The 13,540-nt window shown below is 41.0% G+C and overlaps 1 pseudogene; it reads right to left on the bottom strand.

Moving 5' to 3' along the window:
- Window positions 1–10,751: 10,751 nt before the first annotated feature.
- Window positions 10,752–12,882, bottom strand: LOC114216614 (heat shock cognate 71 kDa protein pseudogene; annotated as a pseudogene).
- Window positions 12,883–13,540: the final 658 nt, after the last annotated feature.

Genomic DNA, 13,540 nt, shown 5'->3' with positions numbered 1-13,540 from the left:
TTCAGGGCCTGTGTATAGGCTGCTCCCTCTGTGGGGAACACATTTCACAAGGTAAGTTCCTGCTCTATCGGGCATCAGATTAAATGCCACATACCCAGAGAAGCCCTCCTGAACGCCTTACATATAGTAAATGAGTCTTTGTCCTTCCTTCTCTCAGATTCATGCTAATTTCCTTCATAAAATGTATGACATTTTTAATGCTGTTGTCTTGTATGTACTTTTGCCAGCCATCCCATGAGAATGTCAGGTCAACAAATGCAGGGCCCATGTCTCTATTGTCTTTCCAGTGCCAGCCTAGTCCTGGCTTAGCGCAGACCCTTGAGAAAAAAAGCTAATGATCTGTATTTATATGAAGAACAAATACAGTTCTTTTTAAGACACAGATCTGTTTCTCATTTGCTGCTATGCCCAAGAAACAAGTTGCTGTAAGCTGACTGCGCTATTTGTCAAGTTACCAATTACAAAATTGGGTTGGGTCTTAGCACTCTGGATCCTATTGAAAGATTACATTTTACCGCTGACACATTGTCTGTCTAACTCAAAGTCTTCTGCTGGTTGTAAGGTGCTGGTGGTGATCAAGGCCCCATCTCTGTACAGCCTTCATTCCTGCACTAACACACACACAGTTTTCATGCGGACCAAACAAGATTGTGGGAAATAGAAAGTCTTCAGTAACCTCAGAGATGAATGGCCATACAACTGCCATGACTTACAAGATTTTCTTGGGGCCCAAGTAGAAGTAGGGAGACCCCACCCACTAACTAAGATTTACACTGGGAGATTTGCTCTTGGGGGATTCTCCAGTGGGAACCTAAGGACCAAGGAAACCTCTTTATTAACTCTCTGCAAAGGATGGTACATGTGCAGCATGAATTGCTTTCCTGCAAAAATGATAAAGGAAAAACAATTACATGATGGTGGGAGAGTTACTATATTTTCATTTATTTTTCTGTGGTTTAAGGAGGAGATTCTTTGCTTGTTCGAATGTCACACAAAGCAAAGACCACAGCTTTAAGCCAAAACTTTAGCAAAATTAAATTTTATAAAGTGCTTCTCTTCTCTGTAGAATACTAAGTATCAAGTATCAGTTCTTTCTTCAGAAGTCACCTGTAAAATGAATTATAGAATAACTTGTACTACCTTGTCTCCATGAATTTTCAGGGCTGAATGGGCAATTTAACAAAAAGAGCTCCATCTTCTGGAAAAATATTACTGAGATTTATTTATTTTTTTTTTGTTTCTCAGACTTTCCTTTCCATGAAGATGTAGGTAGAATGGATTTGGGACTATTGTTTAACTAGAATGTTACTTGAATGCCAGAACTTGTTTTTTGATGCTAAGAAAATGAATGAATCTCTCAGTGAGTTCTTAAAAGAGTGTGAGTACCTGACTACCAACATGTTCATCAGCTAAATAAATATTCATTTGATAATACAAATAGTCCCTTGAAGGGTCTAGAAGGTTCTGCCATTATCTTTTGAGTACACCCCAGTGCACATCCGTATTTTACCTGGAGAAACGAAAATGTAACCATTGTATGGGGATTTGTGGAAGCCATCAGATAGCAGACTTTGGACCAGATAGATGTGACTTTGGATTTTGATTCTACCACTTGCCCTCTCTTAACCTTATTTTCCTCATTTGTGAAATGGCAATGATAACATAGGATTAGTGGAGATTAGTTAAGATAGTGAGCATAAAATATTTAGAACACTTATAGATGCTGATTGGAAATACGTTCCCTTTTTTCCTTAAGTTATTATATCAAATAAAAAACAAGCAAAAAGGGGCACCTGGGTGGCTCAGTGGGTTAAGCATCTGCCTTTGGCTCAGATCATGATCCCAGGGTCCTGAGATTGAGCCCCACACTGGGCTCCCTGTTCAGCCAGGGAGCCTGCTTCTCCCTCTCCCTGCTTGTGCTCTCTCTCTTGCTTGCTCGCTCTCTCTCTCTCTAATAAATAAATAAAATCTTAAAAAAAAAGCAAAAAAAATCCTCTATGTAGTATAATTTGTGTATTATTGCTGGGAGACTAACATTTCCTCAAAGTCATCGTCAACAATGGAGAACCAACAGGAATGATCAACACTATCTTGGAGTAGTGCTGTCCCAACAGCACTTTCTATGATAGGGAAATGTTCTATACCTGTGCTGTCCAGTATGGTAGCCACCATAGCTGAATGTGGCTACTGTACCCCTGAAATGTGGCTGGTGTGGCTCGGGAATGGAATTTTATTTTAGTGTAATTTAAAATAATTAAATTTTAATTTTAAGTATCCAGATGTGGCCACTGTATTGGACAGCGCTGTTCCAGTGAACTAGTGAGCTCTAGTTTGACCTAGATATATCAAAGTCGGCATTCACAATTAAGAAGATGAATGACAGCATTATACGTGTAACTTGTGGCTCAGCAATTTATCTGATCACAAATCTCACCGTAATAGACATTAGAAAGTGCTGTTCTTTTCTTGATGAGTCTACTTCGTGACCTCTGTTTATACCCTTCACTCTTATGTTAGATGAAGAAGGTGGAAATCTCATTTGAGTTAAGGGGGGCCAGCTCATTTGGCATGACTGTCTAAAGTGGGGCTGATAGAATCTTCCCCATCCAGAACGATGATGTGGATGTCAGGAGGACCTCACTCTCCCTTTCATCCCTGGTTCACAAGGCACCTGTATTCAAATGTAAATGTTTGCTCACGGGTATATCTGAAGGGCCGTCGATGTCTCTAAGAATTGTGCCTGAAACTGACAGGTTTTTTTAAAGCCCTAACGGGAAACTGGGTGTGCTGGGTCAGGTGGAGACCAAAGGAATGAGGGGACAACAAAATGCACCAAGATCCAAAATAGGAGTGAAAGCTCCTCAAGCAAAAGTAAGACAGGAAGATAACGTGTAGAGAGTCAAATGGGAACGAGGGCAGAAGCAGAACAGCGGTGGTATTCAAAGCCCCGGCAAGTGGCAGCAGAAGGAGAACATCCCAAATTCGGGAAGGGAGAAACCCAGAGCTGAGCTCTTGTCCGAAACTGCTCCCCCTAAGATCAACCGGCAATTTGATGACAACTTTCAGACCCCATTGCCCTGACTCCTGAGTCACCGTGGGTGAGGAGTGTTGACCATCCTTCTGCCTTGAGGAACTCTGTTCTTACAGTTTCCATGTACCACTTGATGGCTTCTCAATCCTCACAACTGATATTTTACTGCTCAGCTCCATAGGGCACCATATGCATTGGAGACCTCATAAGCATGTCAGTAAATGAGGACACTACGGATGATGGAGGTAAAGTGTTTTCTAATTCACACAAAGGCATCCTATGGCCTAGAAGTTCCTCAATTTGACCCCTAGGAAGGCAATACTTCGCTTAGGTGCCACCTAGGCCCTTTGTTGTTTTTTCCTTTTTAAGATTTTATTTGTTGATTTAAGAGAGAGAGAGAGAGAGAGAGAGAGAGAGAGAGAGAGAGAGAGAGAGAGAGAGCACAAGCAGGGGGAGTGGCAGAGGGAGAAGCAGACTCCCCGCTGAGCAGGGAACCTGACGGGGGACTCAATCCCAGGACCCTGGGATCACAACCTGAGCTGAAGGCAGGCGCTTAACTGACTTAGCCACCCAGGTGCACCCCCTTTGTTGTTTTCATTTTTAATTAGCCACTGATAACCTCATTCATACATTGTTTCAACCACCACTAACATGCCATCTATATGGCTCTTGCACCATTCTATTATCCACAGCCCAGAGTTCTCTCCTGAGCCCTAGATTCACATCTAATTGGTTTTTACACAGTTCTAGTCAGATGTTCCAGTGACACCAAAAACACAACATACTAAAAAAGAATCGATCCCCAATCCTGATTAACACCACCACCATCCACTGGTAATTCAAGCCAGCATGTGAGAATTATCTCTATCTCACTCACTCCCCACATAACTTCAGTCTATGAATCCTGGATTAACCCCTTCTGTGTACAGCCCTGTTACCTTCTTACTGCAGCTGCTTGGGACCTCTCCACACTCCCCTCTACTAGCCACCATCTTTCCTATCAATGTGGTCCATTCCACCCCCCACATAGCTTCCAGTGGGATCTTTCTAAATTGCATATATTATTATGTCACTCTCTTGCTAAAGCTACTTCAATTTCTATGCCTTGTTAATGTGAGTCATGATAAAGTCTGAATTCCCAACTGTGGCATAAAACAAGGTATACATGAGCTGGTCCCTGCGTGTCTTTCCATTTTCAATCTCTACCACGTCTCCAAACATATGCCTGCACTTGAGTCCTGTGCACTACACTTGGCTTTCTTACTAGGCCCAGGGTAATCCCTCAGACTGGTCGGTGGCTCTTTCTAGAACTCCAGTGGTATTTACCAGGGCACATTGCAAGAGTTTCCAAATCTGTCTTTCCTTTTAGACTTTAAGTACCTTGAGAACAGGAATATGATTTTTATCTTTACATCTCTAGCACCTGCCTACCATCTGCTACTTTAGAATAAATGTTTGGCAAGTAGATGGATGAATGCACGGGTCAAAGAGAAAGGAAAGAGAGGAAATTAATGAACTTCAAATACTTCCGGAATTTCCAGAAAAGTGGGGAGTGTGAAGAGCTGGGGTAGGAAAGAAAATAGTGGCTGTGCTGCAGAAAGTATCTTTAGATTAAAAAAAATCACACTGCTTTTTCTACCTTTGTAGGTGGAAGTGCAGTGTTGATAGCATCATTGTTTCGTGGAGACCCCTAACATTTTTATGCTTCCGTTTTTTAAAATCTTAATTTACAAAAGGGAAAACATTACTTCAAAGCATTAATACTCTAAAGGCTTTGTCCTTTATGACAAAGTTGTGGATATTAGTGATAAGCCTTAAAAGCCTTAAAATATTTCAATGTAAAAGAATAATGGGAGAGGATATAAAGTGCCTTTCTATAAAATCATTTCAAAACAGTAAGCATAAAAAGAAACTCTCCAAGTGTATTTTTCCTTTCCCTTCTATTGTTTTGTTGTCTTTAAAAAAAGTTTGTTATTTTGAAAGTACACAGCTGTTCACAGTTATAAGTAAGGAGGTAGCAATATCACATCTATTTGAAGTACACTTAACGTTACCATTAAGCTTCATCAATTATTTCATGTATGTACAGATGAGGGAGATGAATTTTGGTTCATAAAAATTGTCTTGCATTAAGTGTGAGATTTTGTTTTGTTTTGATTTAAAATATCTGGGGTATGTCTGTTTGCTTGGCTGCCACTATTAACAGAGCCTGTGATAGGACATTTCTTTTTTTTTTTTTTAAGATTTTATTTACTTACTTATTTGACAGAGAGAGAGACAGCGAGAGAGGGAAGACAAGCAGGGGGAGCGGGAGAGGGAGAAGCAGGCCTCCCCGCCGAGCAGGGAGCCCGATGCGGGGGTCGATCCCAGGACCCCGAGATCATGACCCAAGCCGAAGGCAGACAGTCGTTGGACTAAGCCACCCAGGCGCCCCAACAGGACAACATTTCTTAAATGAACATCTGTAGAGTTTTCCAAGAAGTCAACTCTCCATATCATTAGTTTGGGGTATCATTAAACTACAAGGCGGGAAGCTGCATTTCATAATTTCAAACACAGACATTTTGAAAAATACAATTATTAAAAAAAACCCCAAAACTTAATTTTTATGCCAGAGGGAAGGTGGGTAGGGGGATGTGCAGAACAGATGAAGAGGATCAAGAGCACACTTCCCGTGATGAGCCCTGGGTGGCATACGGAAATGCCGAATCACTTCATTGTACACCTGAAACTAACATAACACTGTATGCTAAAAAGATACTTTTAGTTTTAAAAGCTTACTGAGTCCATGTTTTGTTTCATTTGCATCTTCCTCTATCGTATCAGATGGCCGGGAGGTGCTCAATGAATACTTAAGCAAATCATTGACTCTTTCTAGGCCTCAGTTCACTGATCAATGAGTGGGATTAATAACCAACCACATCATAAAGTTGTTGGAGAATTAGGTGAGACACTGCTTTGTACTCTGGCTGGTACACGGTAACCATTCAATCCAAGATTGCTATTATTGCTTGCATATCTGATCCTTGTAAGCCTGGTTACAGGGCCTTTGGATCTTCAACATGTTCATAGAAATATAAAACTACACATTTTATATTTCAGTTTCAAAAATGCATAAGAGTTCAGTAACAAAATACAAAGACAGGTTTAGAGACACATTGGAAACTGTAAATGAACACAGCCAGACAACTGTGAGAAACAGCTCTAGCAAGCAACAAGTAGTTTATGAAATAAATTCTTTTTTTTTTTTTTAAAGATTTTACTTATTTGACAGAGAGAGACACAGCGAGAGAGGGAACACAAGCAGGGGGAGTGGGAGAGGGAGAAGCAGGCTTCCCAGGGTGCAGGGAGCCCAAAGCGGGGCTTGATTCCAGGACCCTGGGATCAGGACCTGAGCTGAAGGCAGATGTTTAACAACTGGGCCACCCAGGTGCCCCATGAAATAAATTCTTGCTCTTTGGAATGATTTTTATTTGTCGCAAGGCATAAAGTTATTACTGAATAACATGATGTACCCTGTAAGTCAAATGCAAATGTTGCTTCACCTGAATTTTCTCTCCATCAAGGACTTTCAGCAATTCTCCCATAGCCCTACAACTCCAAAGAGATCAAGAACCACTGCTCTAAAATTAACAAGACAGGAAACAACAAATGTTGGCGAGGATGTGGAGAAAGGGGAGCCCTCTTTCACTGTTGGGGGGAATGCAAGCTGGTGCAGCCACTCTGGAAACGGGATGGAGGTTCCTCAAGAAGCTAAAAATAGAGCTACCCTACGACCCAGCAATTGCATTACTCGGTATTTACCCCAAAGATACAGATGTAGTGAAACGAATGTACCCCAATGTTCATAGCAGCAATGTCCGCCATAGCCAAAACATGGAAAGAGCTCACGAATGGATAAAGAAGATGTGGCTCATATGTACAACGGAATATTGCTCAGCCATCAGAAAGGATGAATAGCTACCATTTACATTGGCGTGGACGGAACTGGAGGGTATTAGGCTAAATGAAATAAATCAACTGAAGAAAGACAATTATCATATGGTTTCACTCATATGTGGAATATAAGAAATAGGGCAGAAGATCATAAGGGAAGGGAAAGAAAACTGAATGGGAAGAAATCAGAGAGGGAGAAAAACCATGAGAGGCTCTTAACTATAGGAAACACACTGAGGGTTGTTGAAGGGGGGATGGGATAGCTGGGTGATGGGCATTAAGGAGGGCACGTGATATAACGAGCCCTGGGTGTTATAGGCAACTGATCAATTATGGAACATTACATCTGAAACTAACGAGGTACTATATGTTGGCTAACTGAATTTAAATAAAAGATTTAAAAAAAAAAGAACCACTGCTCTAGACTATTGTAGTCACATGACCTGTTTTGTTCTTCTTATACACAGATTTTAAAATACATTTTTTAAAAGAAACCCTTTAGAGGAGGGTTTCCTCTGAATTTGCCTTGTTTTTGCAGATGTAAGTGTATTGTGCATCTTTTCTATTTTTCTTTGAGTTTTGTCCTCTTCTCAGGGGAGATACAGAACAGTTGGTGACTATCATTCAGAATTGATCTCAATGTTGCTGCTTTACCCTTCATGCATTAAGTAGTTGTTTGTAGGAATTTTCTCTACTGTTACCAAGATTCCACAATATACATATTATTTTCATTTTAAATGATGATATAGGAGAATAAGGTCAGCATTTCTGAAATGACACGCAAGGTGAGCCTTCAAAAACAATAGAAGGGGAAATTCACTATCATCCAGTTTAGGCAAAGAAAATTAAAAGTGGTTATAGGTGGTGACAGTACAATTTCTTAGAATATTGTGAATTAAAATAATTTAATTATGCCCACAACAGATGAGCTTCGCTAATCTGAAGAAATCACCAAAAAAGATACGCTAATTCCCTGGCTAAAAAGCAAGAAAGACTGGGTCAGAAAAGTTATTGAATTCTTTAATAACAAAGAATGTGTTCACAAAAATCTGCGCCTCAGTGGCTCAGATGGTTAAGCGTCTGCCTTCGGCTCAGGTCATGATCCCTGGGTCCCGGGATCCAGTCCCGCATCGGGCTCCCTGCTAGGCGGGGAGCCTGCTTCTCCCTCTGCCTCTGCCTCTCTCTCTCTCTCTCTCTCTCTCTCATGAATAAATAAATAAAACATTTAAAAAAATGTTTAAACAAAAATCTCATAAGTAGAAGTAAGGAACAAGAATTTAGATTTTTTTTTTCCCCAACAGTGATCAAAAGATAGACACATGGGGCTTAATCCCAGGACCCTGAGATCATGACCTGAGCCAAAGGCAGATGTTTAAAGGACTGAGACACCCAGGCGCCCCTGCACTAATTCTATGTTAACTAAATAATCTTTTTCTTAAAATCTGAGGACCCATGTGCTATGGTGAGCACTGTGAATTGTGTAAGACTGCTGAATCACAGGCCTGTACCCCTGAAACAAATAATACATTATGTTAATTAAAAAAAATCTGAGGACCCAATGTAATAAAGGGTCTCACTCCACTAGCTGATGTTTGACAACAGTACTTTTCAAGCCTTACCCTCTTCCCATTCTGCCTCAGATCTGGGCAAGCTGATAAGAAAGTCCAGGTGCTTTGCCACCAGCAGTGAGTTCAAACCATGCACAAAAACTCTCACCCCACCTCCAGCCCCTAGCTGGCATGAAAACTCAGAGCCAGTCTCCTTCTTCCTCTCACAGCTCTTTCAAACTATTTTCAGATCAGCTTGACAGGCCTGTCCTGCTCTCCCCAGAAAGCTGCGTTATGGGAATAAAAAAACCTTTTCACAGTTCTTGGGGGTGTGCGTGTGCGTGTGCGTGTAGCATCATCGGTTTGGAAATCCAAACCAAATTTTTGGTGGTGATCCATTCCAGCTCTACGGACTGGCCACAACACCCAGTCACCATGATACTGGAAGGAGGGTCCCTTTCAGTGAGGACATAATCATCTTAGTACTAATCTTAGGAAGAAATTTGCATCCAAGAAAAACCTAAAAATATCAATTTCTTGTGAGTTCATATACTGGGAATCCATTCCATTAAACCTAATCAATGCTAACATGATGCCAAGACTAAATGTCAGAGACTGAGAACTTGCAGACTAGTCTTGGGAATGGTAACACCTCCGATGGACCATTACAACACATCTTCTCTTTTTGCTTTCATCTATCATACAGAAACACAACTGTAAGAATTAAGATGTGTAAGAAATAATACATACTCCAAATGAAGCAACAGTTCTATTTTATGGGAGGGAGACTAGAACACCTGCAGGGGGCAGTAGTTAAACAAAGCAGACAAGAGAAAATAGATGTGCTAAGCTTTTGTAATACAACCCAGGATAACCTGGCTCTATTACGTTGTCTATTTAAAAATACTTTACTTTACTGTGCTTTAAAAGGTAACACATGGCAAGCTTCTGAGCTGCTGCTGTAAATGCTAAGGTTCAAATGCTGCGTAACTAGAAGTATCAGTATTTTACTCCTGTTGCTATCAAATTCTTCTTGATACCTGCAATGTAGACCCTAATTTACAGATACAGATATATATATATCTGTATTATTTTATTTTATTTTTATTTATTTTTTTAAATTTAATTTCTATTTTTTTAATATTTATTTTATTTCTGAGTTAGTCTCCTCTGGTCCTTTGGGTTTTGGTACGCTGAAACGTCGTAGGGCTCCAGGAGCCTGATACTTCACAGTTACTCAGAACATTCAAATTGGCATACCCAGAAAGGACAGTTTCTTTGGTTTAATTTGTGGAAGCACAATTACAAAACAAACGGTAGGAATTACTACCTGGTAGTTGGTGTGCTGACTCACCCATTTTTGAATTTGATGTAAAGAAAAAGGTGAAAGGATTAATGATTGTTACCTATTTCTCACTCACAGATCCTCACAGGCCCACTGCTTTTCTTCTCTTGCTTTCTGACAATCCACAGGAAATCTACACGTTTACAGGCCGTAGGCAATGTTCTAATCAACCAACACAAACGACCAGGCAACTGCCTTTCTGATTAATAAAGAGTCCACTATTTACTTTGAAGGAGTAGTCTCTATAGGGGAATTCATTACCTAACCTCAGAAAGCACCCGTTGCAAACTGATTCTACAGAAGGAAACTCTGAGGCTAGCAGTGGATAAGATTCTGAAAAAAAAAAAAAAAAAGTAAATCAATCAATCAATCAATCAAGCTTTCTGCTGTCTTCCTCCCAATTTTTTTCTAGTTAATTTCCATGACATCCTAAAACAAAGCCACTTACAAACACAAGGAAATGCAAAAGCCTGTTGATACAATGTTACAGTTGAACATGTAAATGTATCAAAGGTCAAGTTTCAGTTACAGTTCCTATAGCAGTTGTAACTTGGCCACTCACCACTTCAACAGTTAACCAGGGCATCCACAACCAGAGAAAGCACTTCTGCAGCAGCTCTAGGACTTTGTCACTGAAAAGTTTGTGCTGTTATGTTGCATTTGTTTTGGCTGTGTTTACTCACATCAGTATTTCATAAGCATCACATTTATGTTCTACTGCTGAGAGCTCTTCAAATTGGCCCCACTGTTTATTTTTTTTTTTATTTTTTATTTTTTTGGTGCCAATTAAATACCATTTTATTTAAGACATTGCATTTTCCACTTAACAATAACAGTGCTTATAAAGTGCAATGTTCATTTCCTTTCCCTGTGCACGTATTTCATATTCAAGTATCAAGAATGCCCAGTTTATTTATACTATAGCAGCTCAACATTAAAACTGCCATGGAATTTGCTACAAATTTGGGTCCTTCGAATATTTTGTGGAACAATGCTAGACCTATTCTCAGGTTGGCTTAATCAACCTCTTCGATGGTGGGTCCAGAGGAGGCACCACCAGATGGAGGAGCTCCACCACCAGGGAAGCCTCCAGGCATTCCTCCTGGCATGCCCCCTGCACTCTGGTACAGTTTGGTAATGATAGGATTGCAGACTTTCTCCAGCTCTTTCTGCTGGTGTTCAAATTCTTCCTTCTCTGCAGTCTGGTTCTTATCAAGCCAATTGATGATTTCATTGCACTTGTCAAGAATCTTCTGTTTGTCCTCATCATTGATCTTGCCCTGAAGTTTTTCATCTTCAACAGTTGCTTTCATGTTGAATGCATAAGACTCAAGTGAATTCTTGGAAGACACCTTGTCCCGCTGTTTCTCATCTTCAGCTTTGTACTTCTCAGCTTCCTGGACCATGCGCTCAATGTCTTCCTTGCTCAAGCGGCCCTTGTCATTAGTGATGGTGATCTTGTTCTCTTTCCCGGTGCTCTTATCCACAGCAGAGACGTTGAGGATACCGTTAGCATCAATATCAAAAGTGACTTCAATCTGAGGAACGCCACGAGGGGCAGGAGGGATGCCTGTGAGTTCGAACTTGCCAAGTAGGTTGTTATCCTTGGTCATGGCACGCTCCCCTTCATACACCTGAATGAGCACACCAGGCTGGTTGTCAGAGTAGGTAGTGAAGGTCTGTGTCTGTTTGGTAGGAATAGTAGTATTACGCTTGATAAGAACAGTCATGACTCCTCCAGCAGTTTCAATGCCAAGAGAAAGTGGAGTGACATCCAACAGCAGCAAATCTTGAACATTTTCAGATTTGTCTCCAGAAAGGATGGCTGCCTGGACAGCTGCACCGTAAGCAACAGCCTCATCAGGGTTGATGCTCTTATTCAGTTCTTTCCCGTTGAAGAAATCTTGTAGAAGCTTCTGAATCTTGGGGATACGGGTAGAACCACCCACCAGCACAATATCGTGGATTTGAGACTTGTCTAGCTTGGCATCCCGAAGGGCTTTCTCTACAGGGTCCAGGGTGCCACGGAACAGATCAGCATTTAATTCTTCAAACCGGGCACGAGTAATAGAGGTATAGAAGTCGATTCCTTCATATAGAGAATCAATCTCAATACTGGCCTGTGTGCTGGAAGAAAGTGTGCGCTTAGCACGTTCACAAGCAGTACGGAGACGACGAACTGCCCTCTTGTTTTCACTGATGTCCTTCTTATGTTTGCGCTTGAACTCAGCAATAAAATGGTTGACCATCCTGTTGTCAAAGTCTTCTCCACCTAAGTGGGTGTCTCCGGCTGTGGATTTGACCTCAAAGATCCCATCTTCAATAATAAGGATTGACACATCAAAAGTGCCACCTCCCAAGTCAAAGATCAGCACATTCCTTTCAGCACCAACCTTCTTGTCTAAGCCATAAGCAATAGCAGCAGCAGTTGGCTCGTTGATGATTCGAAGTACATTGAGACCAGCAATAGTTCCAGCATCTTTGGTAGCCTGACGCTGAGAGTCATTGAAGTATGCAGGTACTGTGACAACTGCATTGGTAACAGTCTTCCCAAGGTAGGCCTCTGCAATTTCCTTCATCTTCGTCAAAACCATAGAGGACACCTCCTCTGGATAGAAACTTTTTGTCTCTCCCTTGTATTCTACTTGGACCTTAGGCCTACCAGCATCATTCACCACCATAAAAGGCCAATGCTTCATATCAGATTGGACAACAGCATCATCAAATCTACGTCCAATCAGGCGCTTGGCATCAAAAACTGTGTTGGTGGGGTTCATCGCAACTTGGTTCTTTGCAGCATCACCGATCAATCGTTCTGTGTCAGTGAAGGCGACATAACTTGGAGTGGTTCGGTTTCCCTGATCATTGGCAATTATTTCCACTTTCCCGTGTTGGAAGACACCCACGCAAGAGTAGGTGGTGCCAAGATCAATGCCAACCGCAGGTCCCTTAGACATGGTTGCTTCTGTGTGGGCCTGGCTCGGCTTGAGAAGAATTCAGATGTCTGGTGATTTAGCCCAGCGTTCAATCAAATTGGCCCCACTGTTTAAGTGGCAACGGGTTCAGCCACATGCATCTTGTAATTGTCCCTTTTAGCCAATAGCATCTTAATGTGTCCTTAACTTTAATGGAGAAATGCTTATGATAAATCCTCTTTGGTAAACTAGAAGGCTTTTATACACTATGGTGTAAGTCAGAAAATTTAGGAGTATTCACGACGCAGCAAATGAACTCAAAGTGGGAAATAGATAAAAATGAAGGGCCAAAAGACAGGGAGTGATGGACACAAAGCTGAGGGTGCAGTTTTACGGGAACTATGAAAATAAAACAACAATGTAAACATTGGATAGATTTTGCTTTAAAAGCAGAGCTATAAATGATTTTTAAATACACGTAGCAGGAAAACTAGAAAGACAATAAATACATTTTCATATTCAGACAAGAATAAGTGATCTCTGAACTTGTCTTCTTTGTATTCAAAGCTCAGTAAAACAACTCAGCATGATGCCAGAATCACAGTAGGGGATCAAATGGCCAGTCTATACAGTCAAAGTGAGATGAATGATTCTAGAATATCTAGAACGAGGGCCAACAAACCCTAGTCCATGGGCCAAATATAGTCTGAAGTCTGTTTTCGTAAATAAATAAAACCCCAATACCTTTAAATATTGTCTAGGGCTG

This window comes from Eumetopias jubatus, unplaced genomic scaffold, assembly GCF_037043125.1.
Source record: "Eumetopias jubatus isolate StellerSeaLion01/CBP00866 unplaced genomic scaffold, mEumJub1_p1.0 scaffold_8, whole genome shotgun sequence".
Classification (NCBI taxonomy): domain Eukaryota; kingdom Metazoa; phylum Chordata; class Mammalia; order Carnivora; family Otariidae; genus Eumetopias; species Eumetopias jubatus.
The sequence above is the reverse complement of the archived record's forward strand: the minus strand, read 5'-3'. Positions and strand labels throughout refer to the sequence as shown.